The sequence below is a fragment of the Lepidochelys olivacea genome (assembly GCF_965140295.1).
Source record: "Lepidochelys olivacea isolate rLepOli2 genome assembly, chromosome: 6".
NCBI lineage: Eukaryota > Metazoa > Chordata > Testudines > Cheloniidae > Lepidochelys > Lepidochelys olivacea.
The window spans coordinates 4,517,376-4,536,765 of record NC_140416.1 but is presented as its reverse complement, the minus strand read 5'-3'; the positions used below and the strand labels follow the sequence as shown (position 1 = coordinate 4,536,765).

The window sequence follows — 19,390 nt, the reverse complement described above, 5'->3', positions numbered from 1 at the left end:
CCAGGTGGCAGCCCACGTGGCTCCCACAGCGCAGCGCCCCCGGCGGCCGGAGGAGGAATTACATCACTTCCCGGCCGGAGCCCATCAAAGCCTCAGCGCCCCCTGCAGGGAAGCGGGTTAACAACTGGTTCTAAAATGGCTTCAAAATGTAACAACCGGTTCGTGCGAACCGGCTCCAGCTCACCACTGCATGTGGCCACGACTTTACTTACCTGTCAGTGTAGGTTGTTCAGACTATTCCTGGACACATGGTACATCTGCTGCTGGCCATCCCTGAGATGTAGGTCCTTCATCCACACAAGGACATGGCATATCAAGGTCAATCCAGCAGCTCCCATCTGGTCTTCACCTCTGCAATGGACGGCTAGTCCGACCCTGACCAGAGAAAGACAGGGTGGTGTTCTTCAGGGGAATCTGCTGGAGTTCCCGTATCCCCCGCTCCTGGTTCATTTCACACTCAGAGACCCGCCCCCCCAGCAGGAGGGGAGAATAAAGGGCAGAAAGTGAAGTTGCCTCTTGGGGAAAGGGACTAGCCTGGGATCCACTCCAGTTCCCAGATCTACCCCCAGGAGTGTGTGACCAGGATCACAGCCCTTCTTCTGTGTCTCAGTCCCCACCTGCCAGATGGGGAGGATCCTTCCTTGCCCCAAGGTGTTAGGGGGGAGTTTCATTCCTGTCTGGGAAGGGTTCAGATACCATGTGTGTGGCTTGGGCTCCAGGTGGGGGATGGTCAGACATTCACTGCGACGGGGTAACATGGGCAATGGGGAGGTCTGAGCAGTGACGACAGGGGAGGGCTCCACATCGGGCCACCCCTCCCAGAATGCAATGATTACTGAGGATAAACCCTGGCTCTGCGGATGCTCCCATTTCTGGGCCAGTCCCATGGCCCTGAAAGCCTGATGCTTCTGAAACTGGCCTCTGGGCATGGGGGCAGGGACCGTATGTGGCCTGGTCCCAGCTCCAGGGGTCAGGGTGGGGCAGGGTGGTGAGAGCGAGATGCTCGGCCTGGGTTTCTCTCAGTGCTGTGGGGTTTATGGCCCCTCCCCCTAGCCCTTCTCCCCCAGGCCCAGCAGGAAAGAGCAGTACCTGCAGCAGGGAGTGGGAGCTTCTGGGCATGGGAAGGGGGGGCCCTTCAAGGCTGTCCCACGGAGCACAGCCCCTGCAGCGCTTTGGGCACCTGGCGCAAGCACCGGATGTAGAACAGGTGCGCCATGATCGCTGCTGTCACGTCCTCCTGCTGCAAGGGAACAAGGATCGGTCAGAGCCTCCGACACCCATGGCAATGAAGGGCATGAACGGCACTGGGAGCCAGCAAAATTTCCACCCCAACCCTCCCCACATCCAAGGGACAGATTCCTGCACCCAACCCTCCGAGACGAACTCTTTTCTCCTCTCGAGTGACCTCCAACCCCACTCCCACCACTGTGGAATGAACTCCTGTCCCCTTCCTCTCAGTCCCCCTGTGAGAGCTATTCTACCTCCCAACCCAGCCAGGGATTAAGCTCCACTCCCCAGAATCCCCTTATCCACCCTCTCCCCCTCCAGCTGAGGGGCTGGAAGGCTCTGGGCAGCAGTGCTTTGGGGTGAGAGGAGGTGGAAACCTTTCCCAAGGGGACCCCCCCCTGTTATTAAGATGATGCCATGGACAGTAGCTCTGGGGAATGGGGCACTTCAGCAGCCTCTGCTGACTGACTCCTCCAGTTCTCCCAGAGCAGGTGGTGGCTGGGATAACATAATACTAGGGCCCTAGGAACCAGCCTGAGGCCTGGAGGGGTATGAAACTCTCACAGGGGGAGTTGGCAGCCCCTAGCATGAGCAATAGCAGCGTGTCATGTTGATGTGACACCTGTTAGGAAATAGCCAAGCTGGGTCTGCTCTGCTTTGAGCTGCTCAGGGGAGAAGCTGACACCTACCAATGGCACCTGCCCGGGTCAGTGCAAGGGGATGGGATGGGAGTGACTGTCAATGGCCTGGAGGTGAAAGGCCCTGGGTGTCCCTCCCCAATTGATCCTTCTTTGGTTACCTCATTCCCGATCAGCTGGCCGGCTTCCCCCAGGATAGAATATGTCAGCACAAGCCCAGCCTGGCTGACACGGAGCTGGGGGTCATGTATGGCCAGAAGCGCTGCCTGGAGGAAAGATCTTTTCTGGCCTTCTGTGAAGATCTCTCCAAAGACCTAAAACCAACAGCACCAGAGCCCTTGTCAATTGTCCAGAACCAGGCTCCAAATCCCTCTAGTATCTCACAAGGTGGACAAGAGTCCTCCTTGTGCAGCCAACTTTTGGGGTCCCATGGACCAAGGAGCCCCTTCAGGAAGAGGTTGCAGGCACTGAGGAATAGCTCTTTCTGGAGCGGGAGTCACCACAGGTGCCATGACAGGCTGGGAACGTGTCGGCGCAGTCTGGAACCCAGCTCACAAAGACAACAAAGGACCCGCTACTGCTCCCAGCAGTGCTATTTTCTGCAGCTCACCCGCTAGAGGTTCGGGACCTTTTCGATCTGCTTCTGTTCCTGCTCCCCATCCCACCAACAATCCCACGAGCATCACATATGCTGCAGTGACTCAGCCCAGGAAAGGAGCTCAGTGTCCCTCACACAACGCCCAGGGCAGGGGCAGGTTCTGCTTCCTGGCTCGCCCTGGTGCTCGGCAAACCCCACACCCTGCCTGTGCTTCCAGAGGTGCAGGGAATCCAACAAGGATCTGGTCCAGCAATTGCTGGTGTGAGCTTCCCAACTCACTGACCCAGGGGCTCACCTCTCAGACACCAGGGTGTCAGCCAGGGAGACAGTGAGCAGAGCCAGATTCCTGGAGATACAATCCTTCATTAACTCAACCCACCAGAGGATCCCTTTTATGCCATGTAACCATGGATCCATGCAACACACACAAGCCTGGATCGTTAGCAAGGGTCCAGCCCAGGCTCCTCGGCCTCTTGCAGCCAAACACTGTCTGCTGGAAATAAGTATCATAGAATATCAGGTTTGGATGGGACCTCAGGAGTTCATCTAGTCCAACCCCCTGCTCAAAGCAGGACCAATCCCCAACTAAATCATCCAACAGATTTTTGTCCCAGGTCCCTAAATGGCCCCCTCAAGGATTGAACTCATAACCCTAGGTTTAGCAGGCCAATGCTCAAACCACTGAGCTATCCCTCCCCCTACAGAACACACTCACTGCAGGGGGAGACAGCTCCACACCTGAGCTACTGCAATGCCCTGGCGGAGAGTCCTTACCTCCCCCACCCTGGCCATGTTTCTGTACGCCAGGCGCTCGGTGTCTTGGAGCCCGTCCCGACACCACAGATCGCTCTCCTCTCTGATGTTCAGCCCTGGGGGAGAAAGACACACCCATTGGGGAGGTTTGGCATCTGGCTTTAATGCCTGTTTCCTTCTCTTCCCTTTGCTGGGTGAACACTGGCTGGGGTTCTCATGGCATCCACGGCCCAATGGACTGGCAGGGTCCCCACCAGGTGCTTTAGTACCTGAAGGGGGATTTGTCTCATTCATCACAGTAATCAGGTGACCCTTACGGTCCTTGTGCTCTGGGCATGGGTGCCTGTTAATGGTGGCTGCTAATGCTGAAAACGCCCCACAGCCACTGACTTCAGGATCTGGCCCCAGCTACCCAACTGGTGACATTCTACAAGCTTTGTGTCCATCCCCTGTGGTCCCTGCCCCTGCCTTCATGATGGGCTCTTTCCCTCCATGTGTCTCAATTGGTCCGTTCCTGTCCCCTCACCAGCTGGCAGCCCCCTGGGGGGGCTGATTTCTCTGGACTGGGGGACAGAGCCAGGCTATGAGGTAAAGCAGCCAATTTCCCTGGCATCTTCGTCCCCTTCCTCTCTCCCTGAATAAGGGAGATGAGTGTGAGTCATCATCTAAGCTGGGGTCAGTCTCAGAGGAGGGAGCTTCTTTCTGTAGGGTCCCTTGGCCAGTAAGTGGGGGGCCCAAAACAGGGGCCTTCTTTCCATTGGGGTCCCTCTGCCCTCCTGCAGTTGGTCTAAGAGCAGAGGCCTTAGTTCTATTGGTGTCCCAATGGCCAGCTGGAGCTAGTCTCCAAGGGACTCATTTCTATGGGGTCCCATTGCCCAGCTGAGTTTCTTACCCCTCCTCTGCAGCAGGAGCCTCTGCAGCCAATAGATCCCAGCCCTGGCTTGCCGGCTGATGTCATCGGCTGGGTCAGAGAGGTAGAGACCCAGCCGCAGCACAAAGTTGCCCGCCTTGGGGAAATCGGAGGAGGTCTGGTGGAGGAGGAGAAGGGGGGAATCCATCAACATTCTGCCTTCAGCTCCCCAGCTCCCCGGGGCTAGAGCTCTTCTCCCATCCATCTGTAGGAGGCACTGAGGGAGAGGAACTAGAGCCCTCTTTCTCTCTGCCCCCAAGGGAGCTTGGAGCAAAGGGACCCACGGCCTGGGCCCTCTATGAGCACTAGCTGCCAGGCTTCTCCAGAGTAACAAGGGCACTGAGGCCAGGCGCGACCCTGCCAGCCAGTGGCCTATGGAATGTCGCAGTCCCTTACGGAGCCAGGGGGGACCACTTAACCAGGGGATGAGGAATTTGACTCAAGCCCTGGCTCTGCAGGATGCTGGGGTCAAAGGTCACTTACGTCAAATCCGGAGAGGGAGGTGGCAAATCGGAGCAGGGCAGCGCTGCTCCGTATGGCCCTAGCTCTCTCCTGGGTGTTTCTGGAGTCGAGCCAGAAATGGAGGTGCTGCGGGAGAAGAAGGCAGGGGACAGTCAGCCTGCAGGCTTACATGCTCTACAAACGAGCCTCTCCCACTCCACATGGGGCAGAGAACTTGTGCTCAGGATGGAATATCTGACTCCTCATGTGGGGGTTCATGACACTGCCCACATCTTGCTGGGCACAAGCTGTCACTGTCTCTCCAGGCTGGGACAAAGCTCAGCCTTGGGGCTGGTCTATTTGCTCTGAACCCCTGATCCATCAACAGCCCATCAGGATCGAGGCACATGCCCTGTGCCCCCAGACCCCAGCTCCAGAGGCCTTGGTAGGATGGATGGAGGGGCCGTGGGGACAATCACTCCAGGAACTGCCGTGTCCCTAGGACAGAAGAGCTGATTCCCTCAGTCTTCTCCTGTATCTCAGGGTCTCCCTAGAAAGGAGCCAGTAACTTTTCTCAGAGGCCTGTGTCCCAGGTCGCACAGGGGTTTCAATCTGTCAGTCCCCAGCCAGGTCTGGTGCTCACTTTTAGTGCTCAATGGAACCATGCAGAGCTCTGGCTGACAGTCCCAGCTCCTTCCCTCTGCCCCCGCCCCTTCCCCGCCACCACTACCCCGGATGGCGGAAGGGTCCCAGCATTCAACTGCACTGATGGCTCTGGGAAAGCGTGGCCATCTGGGTCCAAGCTGGGAGGACACAATGGAAACATGGTTCTTCTAGTCTCCTCTTTGCAGCCCTCCCACGGGGTTCATGGGAAATTCCCCCCCAGACCCTCCCATTCTGCTCACCTCCAAGAGGTGCTGCAGCTTGTCCGTGGTGGGGGTCTCTGCCAGCAGGCCCCCGAGCATGGTGTCCAGGCTCTCTAAGTAGGTGTTGTGCAGAGCCTGTGTCATAAATATAAAGGCAAGGGTAAACCCCTTTAAAATCCCTCCTGGCCAGAGGAAAAATCCTCTCACCTGTAAACGGTTCAGAAGCTAAAGGTAACCTCTCTGGCACCTGACCAAAATGACCAATGAGGAGACAAGATACTTTCAAAAGCTGGGAAGAGGGAGAAAAACAAAGGGTCTGTGTCTGTCTGTGTGATGCTTTTGCCGGAGACAGAACAGGAATGGAGTCTTAGAACTTAGTAAGTAATCTAGCTAGGTGGGTGTTAGATTATGATTTCTTGAAATGGCTGAGAAAAGAGCTTTGCTGAATAGAATGAATATTCCTGTCTCTGTGTCTTTTTTGTAACTTAAGGTTTTACCTAGAGGGATTCTCTATGTTTTGAATCTAATTACCCTGTAAGGTATTTACCATCCTGATTTTACAGAGGTAATTCTTTTCTTTTTACTTCTATTAAAAGTCTTCTTGTAAGGAAACTGAATACTTTTTCATTCTTCTAAGATCCAAGGGCTTGGGTCTGTGGTCACCTATGCACATTGGTGAGGATTTTTACTAAACCTTCCTCAGGAAGTGGTGTGCAAGGGTTGGGAGGATTTTGGGTGGAAAGGCGTGTCCAAACTTTGTTTTCCCAGTAAACCCAGATAAAGTTTGGTAGTGGAAATCCAAAGGCAAAGGGTGAAATAGTTTGTACCTTGGGGAAGTTTTAACCTAAGCTGGTAAAAGTAAGCTTAGGAGGTTTTCATGCAGGTCCCCACAACTGTACCCTAGAGTTCAGAGTGGGGAAGGAACCTTGAGAGCCTGCAAGAAGAGGGAGCACCCGTCAGTCATGGGACATGGGGCTACCCCTCTCAGGGGACCAGGAGGGTTCTCTGGGGAGCTCTGGCCAGACCCAAAAGGTACATCCTGGCCTCTGCCATTCACATCACTGCAGGGACACTTAAAAAGAGTTCATGGCTGGATGCCTGCTGGCTCTTCAATCCTTGCCCTTAGCAGTTCTCTGCGCAGGGCCTGGTACCCAGCAGAATATGGAAAAGCCAAACCGCAATGGGTGGGAGGTAGGATCCCTGGGAAAGTCCAGGCAGCAGAGCACACAATGAGGAGAAGAGGGAAGGCTGGGATCAGCCACAGAGGGGTAACGCAATCCTCACTGGCGGGAAGGGGCCCTCCCTTGCAGTTTGTGTCATCCCCCCGACCCCACACGCCCTGCCCGGGCTTGCCCCCCGCTCTGCTCACCCCTCCCCTATTCTCAGCAGCTCCATCAAACCGAGGGGGCAGGGACCAGAGGCCGCTCCTGCTCCTGGGACAGAGAAGTAGGATCATGACCTACCCGGAAGTGGGTGGTGTCCTGCCCCGTGCCCATGGTGAAAATGGTGTATTGTAGAGCCCGCAGGAGGCGTGACTCCAGCTCCAGGGCAAGTGGTGGCTTCAGTTTGCTGGAGGGAAAGAGGAGCCCGTGTTATGCTTGGCAGCACCGGAGTGGCGCTGGCAGTGTCATGCACATGACCCTCCTCCCCTGCAATGATCCCTCCCTGTGGCCACTGTAACGTTACGGGAGTGAAATCACCCCCAGCCAGGAAAGAGGGGATGTCCCCACCTCCTCTGCTGGGGGATGCAAACAGACACGGCTGGGGTTAATCTAGGCCTGAGAGGATCTGCACCAGGGTTAGAGCAGCTGGATGGGAGGGTCCTGGTACCTGAGGCTGCAAACTGCGGCCATGGAGCTGGAGACGATGGAACTCGGCTCAGACACCATGGGCAGATCTTCAATCAGCTCCTGAGAGACCCCAAGGAGATAAAATTGCATGTGAGATTCAGGCCCTGTAGACCCACAGGCGCTTCCCAGGGAGGAGGCCAAAGTGCTCTGCAGAAACAGTCTGTGTCACCCCCACCCCCAACCAGCTGGCCTCCCCATTCCTCCCATCCATCAAACTTACTCTTTCCTTCCTCCTCTCCCACCCAATTCTTCCCTCCCCTCAGCCTCAGCTGCCCCTCCGGCCTTACAGTTTCCCCACTGCCAGTTCCCCATCAGTGTCAGAATTTCCTCTTTCCCTGCTCCCCAGTCCTCATCCCCAGGAAGCCCTGTCCTCTGCTTCCCCCTCCAGCCCCACTAACTCTTCCTCCCATGTTGGGCTCCCTCACCCCAGGAGCCGGGCACGGGGTCCCACTCACCGCAATGCTCTCCACAAGGGCCGCTTTGGAGAAGTGCGGCTCCAGAGTGTCCCACCCCTGCTGCTGTGCCGACAAGCACAGACGTGGGACAGCGTGGAGGAAGCGGAGCTGTTTGGCCCTGTCCTCCACCCACTAAGAGTGGGGTTGTGGGAGAGAGAGAGAGAGAGAGAGATGGTCAGGTAGGGACCTCCCCACCCCACCTACAAAAGCTCCAGGTCTCAGGACCTCCCTGGAGTTGGACAGGGAAAGCCGCCCCTCTTCCCAAAACCAGTGTCACCCTGCACAGACTAGGGTTGTAACTGGGGCAGTGTCTGCGGGGAGCGGACACCTTGGCCTGCATGAGATGAACACCCCCACTTTGGGGTGCCAGGTAACAGGGGAGAAGTGCCCCCCATTGCGGGTGATGGATTCTCTGGGACAAGACCCCGAATGTGGGTGGGGATGGAACAAGGGGCAGGACAGACTTGGGGGCAGTGCAGCTGGAAGATTTTTGTACCTCAACTCTGCCCTGGAGGTGCTGCTGGATGACCCTGATGGTGTCTTGTTCAGGGGACACATCCTCCTCCTCCTCCTCCTCCAGCTGGGCACTGAGGGTCTCTGCACCAGGGAGAGAAGGAGAAAAGCATCATTTATGCTACTGCTGTGAGAATGCAGGGTAGAGAAATGGCTCAATGTCCCCCATCCTCAACAAGGAACCCCATGGCATCAAGGTCCCCACCCTGCCCTTCCCAGAGATGACCTCAGCCCCATCAGCCTCAGGGCCCCGTGGCCATCAGCCCCCACCCAACATTATCAGGGGAGGCTGGAGTTCCCCCAACTCTGCCCAGCATCTCCTGCCATGGAGTGTGGCTGGGCCACTCCCACTGGTGTCAGTGGGGCTCCCGTGGCTCCGTCCTGGCGCCTTGGTGAGCCAATGGGCACAGGGTGTGTCATAAATATCAAGGGAAGGGTAACCACCTTTGTGTATACAGTGCTATAAAATCCCTCCTGGCCAGAGGCAAAACCCTTTCACCTCTAAAGGGTTAAGAAGCTAAGATAACCTCGCTAGCACCTGACCCAAAATGACCAATGAGGGAACAAAATACTTTCAAATCTGGAGGGGGGCGGGGGACTAATCAAGGGTTTTGTCTGTCTGTGTAATGCTTTTGCTGGGGACAAATCAGAAATGCAAGCCTTCCAACTCCTGTTAAGTTAGTAAGTAATCTAACTAGCAAATGTGTTAGATTTTCTTTTGTTTAATGGCTGGTAAAATAAGCTGTGTTGGAGGGAATGTCTATTCCTGTTTTTGTGTCTTTTTGTATCTTAAGGTTTTGCCTAGAGGGATTCTCTGTGTTATAAATCTGATGATCCTGTAAGATATTTACCATCCTGATTTTACAGAGATAATTCTTTTACCTTTACTTTTATTAAAATTCTTCTTTTAAAAAACTAACTAATTTTTCATTGTTCTTAAGAACCAAGGGCTTGGGTCTCGGTTCACCTGTACCAATTGGTGAGGATTATTATTAAGCCTTTGCAGGAAAGGGGGTGTAGAGCCTTGGGGGATATTTTGAGGGAAGATGTCTCCAAGTGGTCTCTTTCCCTGTTCTTTGTTTAAAATGCTTGGTGGTGGCAGCATACTGTTCAAGGACAAGGCAAAGTTTGTACCTTGGGGAAGTTTCTAACCTAAACTGGTAAAAACAAGCTTAGGGGGTCTTTCATGCAGGTCCCCACATCTGTACGCTAAAGTTCAGAGTGGGGAAGGAACCTTGACATGGTGGCAGTGGTGGGATCATTTTGGACCAGAAGCACAGCAGGATTTTAAAAGGTTTTGTAAAAGGTGATTGCAGCTGTAGATTTTGTCTCTCTGTCTGGGGGACAGAGCAGCAGGCATAACAAAAGGAGTTTTCTGTCGGCTGAGAACAGCTATCAAAGAAAAAAGGTATCGGGTTACAGCACAGCAAAATTTTACAAGTCAGGGTTTTTGGGTTTTTTGCTTTATTTCTAACTCTTGGGTGTAAAGTGAGTTAAAAACAGAGAGGTTAGGAGGACAGAATGCCATGTTCAACAGAAGCTGCAATTAGCCAGATTTGAGGCTGAGGAAAAACAAAAGGAACATAAAAGATGGGTCGAACTGAGGCAGAGAAAATGAAGGCAAAAAAAGAAATGGAGGCAAAGGAAAAAGAAATGGAGGAGAGGGAACAAGAAAAGAAGCATGCAGAGGAGAAGAAGGAAAAAGAGAGGAAGCATACAGTGGAGATGGAGAAGGCAAAGGCTCGGCAGAATATACTAAATAACCCTAACAATCCTTCCCCAACAATCCACAAATCCTTCCCCAACAATCCATTACACTATGTCCACAGTATAATGAATCCAGTGATATTGCTGAATATTTTCTCACCTTTGAGAGACTTTGCACACTCCATCAAATCCCTGAAGCTCACAAGATGACCAGATCGGCCGCAAGATTGCCTGGAAGAGCTCTGGACATATTCAATAAGATGGTGATTGAGGAGGCTTCGAACTATAATAAATCCAAGGGTTTGGTTTTAAAACAATTTCAAGTTACACCTGAAACTTACAGAGTAAAAGTGAAAGCCCTTAAGAGAGGACCTGGACTAAGTAATGTGGCTTATGTAAACCAGAGAACAGATCTGTTTGAGAAATGGCTCAATGGACAGGATGTAACTAGCTTTGGAGGAATACGGGATTTGATAATACAGGAGCAATTCCTGAATATGTCCAAGGATGATAGATGGCAGTGTTTATGGGATAAAAAAATGGACTCAGCAGGAAGTCTTGCTTTTTATGCTGATCTATACAAGCAGTCCCAGACTGCCAGAGAGGCGGGGCAAACCGGAACAAAACGGGTGGAGGGAGGAGAGAGGAACAACCCTGGTCACAGTTGGAGCGGATACCAGAAGGGACACCCTCAGACCACATCCTACTACCCGGGGCAGCCCAAGGCCCCAACTACACCCCAAGGAACACTCCAGACACCTTGTTGTCCCACCACACCGTTCTCCAGCAACCCACCTCGCCCCAGTGACCAGTCAGCTGGGCAAAGTTTTAAATGTAACAAGCCGGGACATGTCAAGCCCAACTGCCCCAAGAACCCCTGGAAATTATAGTTCATTGCACCAAAATCACACCAGAGGTCCTCAGGCCCAGATGCCTCCCAGACACCCTCAGAGTGGAGGGAAACTGTGAGTGTGGGCAGGAAGAAGGTCACAAAATGGAGGGACACCGGAGTATTGGCTATCCAGGCTTCCTTAGTGGACCCCAATTTAATTGACCCAGAGGTCCAAGTGACAATTCAACCCTTCAAGGCCAACTGTTTTGACTTGCCTACAGACAAGTTGTCTGTTCGCTACAAGGGCTTGTCAGGAACGTGGACTTTTGCAGTCTATGATAATTATCCCATCCCCATGCTGTTGAGGGAAGACTTGGCCAATCATGTGAAGCTAGCCAAGAAGTTGGGAATGGTCACCCGCAGACAGGCTAAGCAAGCTGTCACACCTAGCTCTATTTCGGAGACTTCTACCAGGACGCACTCAAAGATATTGGAACCCGACCCCATACAAACGTCTGCAACAGCAGGAGTGAATCCAGTCACAGAGACCCAGACAGAGCCAGTCCCAGAACTGGAACCAGCAAAAAAACCAGCACCAGACCCATTGCCAGCACTGAATCCAGTACTTGCAACCCCAACACCAGAGGGCCCCACCCAACCTGCACTGGCAGCAGCAGATAACCCTACACAAGAGGCTCAGCCAGAGCCTAAACCCCAACATAGTGCACCAGCCAAGAGCGGTTCACAGTCAACTAAAACAGCCCCATCACCTGCATCGCTTCCAGAGGGACCAAGCCCAGGTCCACAATCCAATCAGGAATTGATGTCTCCAGCATCAAGGGAACAGTTCCAGACGGAACAGAAAGCAGATCAAAGCCTCCAGAGAGCTTGGACAGCGGCACGGAACAACCCACCGCCTCTCAGCTCTTCGAATCAATCCAGGTTTGTTGTAAAAAAAGGACTTTTATACAAGCAAACTCTTTCTGGTGGATACGAGGAAAACTGGCATCCTCAGAGACAGTTGGTAGTTCCAACTAAGTATCGGGTAATGCTATTAAGCTTAGCCCATGATCATCCTAGTGGCCATGCTGGGGTGAACAGAACCAAAAACCATTTGGGAAAGTCGTTCCACTGGGAGGGAATGGGCAAGAATGTTTCTACCTATGTCCGGTCTTGTGAGGTGTGCCACAGAGTGGGAAAACCCCAAGACCAGGTCAAAGCCCCTCTCCAGCCACTCCCCATCCTTGAGGTTCCATTTCAGCAAGTAGCTGTAAATATTCTGGCTCCTTTTCCAAAAAAGACAGCCAGAGGAAAGCAGTACATACTGACTTTCATGGATTTTGCCACCCGATGGCCAGAAGCAGTAGCTGTAAGCAACACCAGGGCTAAAAGTGTGTGCCAGGAACTAGCAGACATTTTTGCCAGTGTAAGTTGGCCCTCCGACATCCTTACAGATGCAGGAACTAATTTCCTGGCAGGAACTATGGAATGCCTTTGGGAAGCTCATGGGGTGAACCACTTGGTTGCCACTCCTTACCACCATCAAACAAATGGCCTGGTGGAGAAGTTTAATGAAACTTTGGGGGCCATAATATGTAAATTTGTAAATAAGCACTCCAATAATTGGGACCTAGTGTTGCAGCAGTTGCTTTTTGACTACAAAGCTGTACCACATCCCAGTTTAGGGTTTTCACCATTTGAACTTGTATATGGCCACGAGGTTAAGGGGCCATTACAGTTGGTAAAGCAGCAATGGGAGGGGTTTACACCTTCTCCAGGAACTAACATTCTGAACTTTGTAACTAACCTGCAAAACACCTGCCAAACCTCTTTAGCCCTTGCCAAAGAAAACCTACAGGATGCTCAAAAAGAGCCAAAAGCCTGGTATGATAAACATGCCAGAAAGCATTCCTTCAGTGTAGGGGACCAGGTCATGGTCTTGAAGGCACTCTAGGCCCACAGAATAAAAGCTTGTTGGAAGGGCCATTAATGGTCCAAGAGCTCCTGGGAGCTGTTAATTTTCTCATAGCATTCCCCACCTCCAACTGAAAGCCTAAGGTGTACCATATTAATTCTCTAAAGCCCTTTTATTCCAAAGAATTAAAGATTTGTCAGTTTACAGCCCAGGGAGGAGATAACGCTGAGTGGCCTAAAGGTGTCTACTACAAAGGAAAAAGTGCTGGTGGTGTGGAAAAGGTAAACCTCTCCATGACCCTTGGGCATATGCAGCGACAGCAAATCAAGGAGCTGTGCACTAGCTACACGCCGACGTTCTCAGCCACCCAGGACTGACTGAATGGGCATACAACTCCATTGACACAGGTAATGCTCACCCAATTAGAGCCCGACCTTACCGGGTGTCTCCTCAAGCTAAAACTGCTATAGAATGGAAGATCCAGGATATGCTACAAATGGGTGTAATCTGCCCCTCTGGCAGTGCATGGGCATCTCCAGTGGTTCTAGTTCCCAACCCAAATGGGGAAATACGTTTTTGCATGGACTACCATAAGCTGAATGCTGTAACGCTCCCAAACAACTATCCAATGCCACGAACAAATAAACTAGTGAAGAAACTGGGACGGGCCCAGTTCATCCCTATCTTGGACTTAACCCAGGGGTACTGGCAGGTACCGCTAAATAAATCCGCCAAGAAAATGTCCGCCTTCATCACACATGTCGGGCTGTATGCATTTAATGTGCTCTCTTTCAGGCTGCAGAATGCACCCGCCACCTTCCAAAAACTTGTAGATGGTCTCCTAGCGGAATTGGAAAAATGTGCAGTCACAGACCTTGATGATGTGGCCATATTTTTGGAATCCTGGGCAAAACACCTGGAACACCTACAAAAAGTCTTCAAGAGCATAAGGGAGGCAAAACTAACTGTTAAGACTAAAAAGTGTCAAATAGGCCTAAACAGAGTAGCTTACCTTGAACATCAGGTGGGTCAAGAAACTATCAACCCCCTACAGGCCAAAGTGAATGCTATCCAAAAGTGGCCTGTCCCAAAGTAAAAAAAAAAAAACTGGTCCAATCCTTCTTAGGCTTGGCCAGATATTACAGGCCATTTGTTGCGCAATACAGCCAAATTGCCAATTTCAAGTTACACCTAAAACTTACAAAGTTAAATTTCAAACCCTTAAAAAAGGCCTGAACTAATGTGGCTTATGTAAACCAAATAACAAATCTGTTTCATAAATGGCTCAACAAACGGGCTGTTACTAACTTTGAAGGAAATGTATATTCCTGTTTTTGTGTCTTTTTGTAACTTAAGGTTTTGCCTCAAGAAATTCTCTGTTTTAAATCTAATTACCCTATAAGGTATTTACCATCCTAACTTTATATAGGTGACTCTTTTCTCTTTTCTTTAATTAAAATTCGTCTTTTAAACACCTAATTAATTTTTCATTGTTCTTAAAATCCAAGACTTTGGGTCTGTGTTCACCTTTACCAATTGGTAAAAATTATTATGAAGCCTTCCCCAGGAAAGGGGGTGTAGGGCTGGGGGAAATATTTTGGGGGAAAACGTCTCCAAGTGGTCTCTTTCCCTGTTCTTTGTTTAAAATGCTTCGTGGTGGCAGCAGACTGTTCAAGGACAAGGCAAAGTTTATACCTTGGGAAAGTTTTTTTAACCTAAGCTGGTAAAAATAAGCTTAGGGGTCTTTCATGCAGGTCCCTACCTCTGTACCGTAAAGTTCAGAGTAGGGAAGAAACCTTGACAGGGTGTTACTAGTCCCCCGCTGCCCCTGTCCTCCCCCCTGTCCCGTGGGTCTCCCCTCACCTGCACAGAGGGAGCCTTCAGCCTCAGGGCTCTCAGACCCCACGGAGGGGCTGCTGGCCCCTCGGGAGAAGGAGGAGCTGCTGGTCCCCGTGCCAGAGTCGCCCAGCTCCTGCTCTGGGCTGGCTGGGGGCTCCTCGGTGGCCAGGCTGGTGGATGGCTCCGGTTGGGCACTGGGGTGCGGCTCCTGGCTCCTCCGCTTCCTGTGAAGGAAGCTGCAGAGCCACCTTCCCAGGCTCCCACCCTCTCTTGGGTCCCTCCTACATAGCATCACACTGGGCCACCTCCATTTGGGACCAGAAGGGGCCTCAGGGCATGCTAAGGGAGCCGATGTCTTCCTCCTCCTCCAGAAAGCCAGGGAGCTCCTCCTCCTCGCCTGGCCACTGGCCTCTTCCCCGCCCGCGGGGACAGAGGGGCCGCTCTCCTCCTGGGAAAGCCGGCCGCTGCTCCCTACCGGCTCCGGAGCCACCAGCCCGGCCTTCCTCCTCAGCATCCGCCTCAGCCGCTGCATCCTGGGAATGAGTGGGGAGCAGCCATGAGTCTGGGTTCAAGGCAGCCTCTCATTAATGTGCCTGCCTGTTCCTCCATCCACCTCCCCTCCGCTGAGGCAATTTCTCCTCACCACACACCCCACCCCAGAGCATGGGGGCTGCCGTCCACACCCACTGGCAGCAGCTCACAGCACAGGCTGCTCCCAACGTTCCCCCTCACCCCTGGGGCCCTGTGACACCAGGGGAGTCTCGTCCTTTCAGAGCAGTGGGGCTCTCTGTTAGTTTGGACAAGCAGCTCCCTCCACCCCAGAAGGTCCCGCTCCCTCCCAGGCCAGGGAAAGAGCAGCACCCGGACAGTCCCCAGCAAAAGTTCACAAGGTGCCAATGCTGGGAGGGAGGAGTCGCCCTCAGTTCCCACTGATTGCGGTTGTGGGTGTTCAGCACCTGGCAGGTTCTGCCCTCCCCAAAGACTCTCGACGTGGGGAACAATCTCCTGCAAGGGAAGGGCTGGGAGCCCTCTTGCTGGCCCATTCCCACCACACTGGGGATGGCTCTGGAGAACTCCACTCACTTGCTCTAGATGGGAAAGCGCTGGGTGGCAGATACTCACCGAGGCCTAGTCTCTTGCCCTCCTCCTTGATCTCCTGCACCCAGGTGGGCTGGTAAGGGTGCTGCCCAATGCCCTGCCAGCAGAGCAGGGAGTAGAAGCCTGCAGATCGAAAGTGGCTGTGAAAACAAGATGATGTTTTACTGCCAGGGGATGGATAAACTCAGCCTAGCAACCGGGGGTTCACAACACTGACCTATGGCCAGCAGCACACCTCCCATCTCCAGGTCTCCTCGTACCTCACGCACATTCCTGAAGCGTGATGACCCAAGGGCTGTAGGGGAGTGTCCCCAGCCCCAGTGAGGGAAACAGAGGCCTGGGCAGGAGAAGCCACTGCCTCAGGGTCGTTGAGGGAGTCAGGGATAGAGCCGGGGATGGAGCCTTTGTCCAGGCTCCCGCACTAACCACTAGAGGAACAGTCCCTTCCAGAGCTGGGAAGTGCCAGCGGGACTCGATTCCCAGTCTCCCTGGCTCTGAGTGTGACTTGTTGTTGTGACTGAGGCAGGGGGGTGGGAATCTGGACTCCTGGCTTTCACTGGTGATTTTCTTCTATTCCCAGTCTCCCTGGCCCTGAGTGTGACCTATGGAGGTGGTGGAATCTTCATCCTTAGAGGTTTGTAAGGCCCAGCTTGACCAAAAAAATCATCTATTTTAAATTAAGGGCAAAATTTATGAAAATCTCTTCAATAATTTAAAGAGAAGAGGAAAAAATAACATGAAATCGAACATGTTCACTGCCAAGTTTTTGAGAGAGTCACACCACTGACATGATAGCTAAAGCCCTGGAAGCAAAGTTAGCTGAAATGCTAAGCCAGCTTTGGACAGCAATAGCTTCCTTGGAAGGTGCAGAAACTATTGTCTTCTTTTCAGTTTATTCAAAGAGTTCAGTTCAATGACTCGTTCGTTGAAATTCAAGAAAGCCATTGAGAGTTCACAAAACAGGCAACTTCTTTTCCTCCCTCAATCTATGGATAAAAACTAGGTGTGAGGGGATGGATATACTAGTTCATAAATCTAGAAACACGTGAAAACCAGAACGTATCATTTTAGTTCACTAACCACACTTCAAATTTCCTTTGTTTAAGAAATCAGTTTTAAATGCAAAACATTTTCATGCAACGTTTTTCTTATGCTTCTCTTTCTAGCTCCAGCATGACCGTGGTTTGTGACCAAAGAGAGGTCACTTCTTTTCTCTTTCCCTCTCTATCATGGAGATGGAGAAAATTCTCTAAGTCCTAGCAGGCAAGAGATTTGAGCACGTCAGGCGTGTTAGAGCCCTTGTGCTCTAAAGGACAATGGGTGATTGTTGTTTGGGGCAAGAACCCCAACAGATTTGATACTTGTCCCCCATCCAAAGCCAATAACACATCTCTGTATTTTCAATCATGAGTTAGACATTCTCAGCACTCCTCTATCTCCCGCAGCCCTCAGGTGTTCCTTGGATTATGGAGGCTTGGTTGCAAAGAGGACTGGAATTTTTTTACTGGCTTCCTGGGTGTCCCTAGCCAATGAGGGTCTCAGTCTGGCCTCCGAGGCCCACACCCCCCAGACACTGAAGATCAGGATGGATAGATTTCAATTCACATTTTTTGTCTTTGTATTTTTGAATTATTTTCCTAATGAAAGATTGATTCTCATGAAATTCACAGAGCTGGCGGATGACAGAACAAGGAGCAATGATCTCAAGTTGCAGTGTGGAAGGCTTGGATATTAGGAAAAACTTTTTCACTGGGAGGGTGGGGATGCCTTTGAATCTGCTAGGATAGGGTCCCCCATCTTCTACTTAGAGCCTATATTTTTTCTTACCTTCTACACAGATGACGATTTCTTTCCACACAATCAATACAGTCATAAAAATAATCCCGAGAATCTCCTCCACACCAACCGTCTCTTGGTCCCCACTGAGAGACCGCGAGATGGAGGCTTGCTGCAGCAAGGCTACAGGGGTCTCCGAGGTTCCCCCTGCCCCGCACCCCTGTCCTGCCGGGCTGTTGTCAAGGGAGCTCTGTGGGGTCACACCCGCCTCATCATCTTTGCCCAATAGGCTGAGTTCCTGCCAAAGGCCTTTGTGAAGTCACTGCCACACTCACCTTTCCCTTGCAGGCCTGATGTCTGCCCCTGGCCAGCCCAGCTGGATGTTTGAGCTGCACCCTGGATCTCCCCGCTTGCTCATTATTGATTCTGGGGAGCGAGCAGGCCACCCAGTAAAACAGCAGAGTCTATTCCTCACCCCACACTGGGTTTTCCACACAGACATAGATTGTGAAACTATTTGATCTCCTAATCCGGCCTCTATTTCACTGGCTATGACATTTCACACACTTACCACCATATTAAGCCCAATTGCTTGTAATTCACAAAAAGGTGCCATGGCACCTTCCAGAATGATAACCAGTTGTGATGGGAGGATACCAGGAAACAGAGAATCCACCTCTTCCCCAGGTCCTACGCTACCAGCACTCCCAGCTATCTTCGAGACACCACCAACATCCTGGGGAAACTACAATCCATCGGTGATCTTCCAGAAAAGGCCATGCTGGCCACCATAGATGTAGAAGCCCTCTACACCAACATTCCACACAAAGATGGACTACAAGCCATCAGGAACAGTATCACCGATAATGTCATGGCAAACCTGGTCGCTGAACTTTGTGACTTTGTCCTCACCTATAACTATTTCACATTTGGGACAATGTATACCTTCAAATCAGCGGCACTGCCATGGGTATCCGCATGGCCTGACAGTATGCCAACATTTTTATGGCTGACTTAGAACAATGCTTCCTCAGCTCTCGTCCCCTAATGCCCCTACTCTACTTGCGCTACATTGATGACATCTTCAACATCTGGACCCATGGAAAAGAAGCCCTTGAGGAATTCCACCATGATTTCAACAATTTCCATCCCACCATCAACCTCAGCCTGGACCAGTCCGCACAATGGATCTACTTCCTGGACACTACGGTGCTAAGAAGGGATGGTCACATAAACACCACCCTATACCGGAAACCTACTGCCCGCCATGCTTACCTACATGCCTCCAGCTTTCATCCAGACCACACCACACAATCCATTGTCTACAGCCAAGCTCTACGATACAACTGCATTTCCTCCAACCCCTCACACAGAGACAAACACCTTCAAGATCTCTATCAAGCATTCTTACAACTACAATACCAACCTGCTGAAGGGAAGAAACAGATTGACAGAGCCAGAAGAGTACCCAGAAGTTACCTACTACAGGACAGGCCCAACAAAGAAAATAACAGAACGCCACTAGCCATCACCTTCAGCCCCCAACTAAAACCTCTCCAACGCATCATCAAGGATCTACAACCTATCTTTAAGAATGACCCATCACTCTCACAGATCTTGGGAGACAGGCCAGTCCTTGCTTACAGACAGGCCCACAACCTGAAGCAAATACTCACCAGCAACTACACACCACACCACAGAACCACTAACCCAGGAACCTATCCTTGCAACAAAGCCCGTTGCCAACTGTGTCCACATATCTATCCAGGGGACACCATCATAGGGCCTAATCACATCAGCCACACTATCAGAGGCTCGTTCAGCTGCACATCTACCAACGTGATATATGCCATCATGTGCCAGCAATGCCCCTCTGCCATGTACATTGGCCAAACTGGACAGTCTCTATGTAAAAGAATAAATGGACACAAATCAGATGTCAAGAATTATAACATTCAAAAACTGGGTTGGA

At 51.8% G+C, this 19,390-nt stretch overlaps 1 pseudogene across 1 annotated transcript in view; it reads left to right on the top strand.

Annotated features, from left to right (window-relative positions):
- The first annotated feature begins 13,333 nt into the window (after positions 1-13,333).
- Positions 13,334-19,390, top strand: part of LOC311522643 (up-regulator of cell proliferation pseudogene) — a 30,070-nt pseudogene continuing 24,013 nt past the window's right edge. Inside the window, exons 1-2 of the transcript in view lie at positions 13,334-13,417; positions 14,577-14,730. The product of the transcript in view is annotated as an up-regulator of cell proliferation pseudogene (transcript). The remainder of the gene's footprint in view (positions 13,418-14,576; positions 14,731-19,390) is intronic.